The sequence below is a fragment of the Trichinella spiralis genome (assembly GCF_000181795.1).
Source record: "Trichinella spiralis strain ISS 195 chromosome Unknown Scfld1, whole genome shotgun sequence".
NCBI classification, from domain to species: Eukaryota; Metazoa; Nematoda; class Enoplea; order Trichinellida; family Trichinellidae; genus Trichinella; species Trichinella spiralis.
The window spans coordinates 536,003-536,479 of NW_003526940.1; positions in this window are offsets into that span (position 1 = coordinate 536,003).

Genomic DNA, 477 nt, shown 5'->3' on the forward strand with positions numbered 1-477 from the left:
GGTACCCTAAGTGGTCTATTACCGATTTTCCAACTGATATATAAATCTGCTCCCACTGTTTGTAAATAAATTTGCTGCCTGTTGAAATTTATCAAGATTTGATTTATCAAGATTTCCGGGTGTAATGTCAGAATACTGAATAATCTGTTTGAAAAATCTGGAACGTTGCAGCAACACTTCCAATTTCCGGGTTACAAATGGCGCTAATGCTGACGTTACGTGTTAGCTCGCAATTTCACTTAATTTTAACCATGATTTCCCGCCAAATGCCCTTTGTCAACATTCTTCGCTTTTCTCGTCACATCACATATGGTGGTAAAGGCGATTTTTATACAATGGAAAAATCACCAAGGGATGAATTTGTCCCCCGTTTGCAATTGTCACCTAAAAACTAAGCATGGCAACTGCTAATTTGTTTACATCCAATTTACATTTTTGAATTTTCCCCCTGACTGTTCCATGAAAATTCTTTTCTTG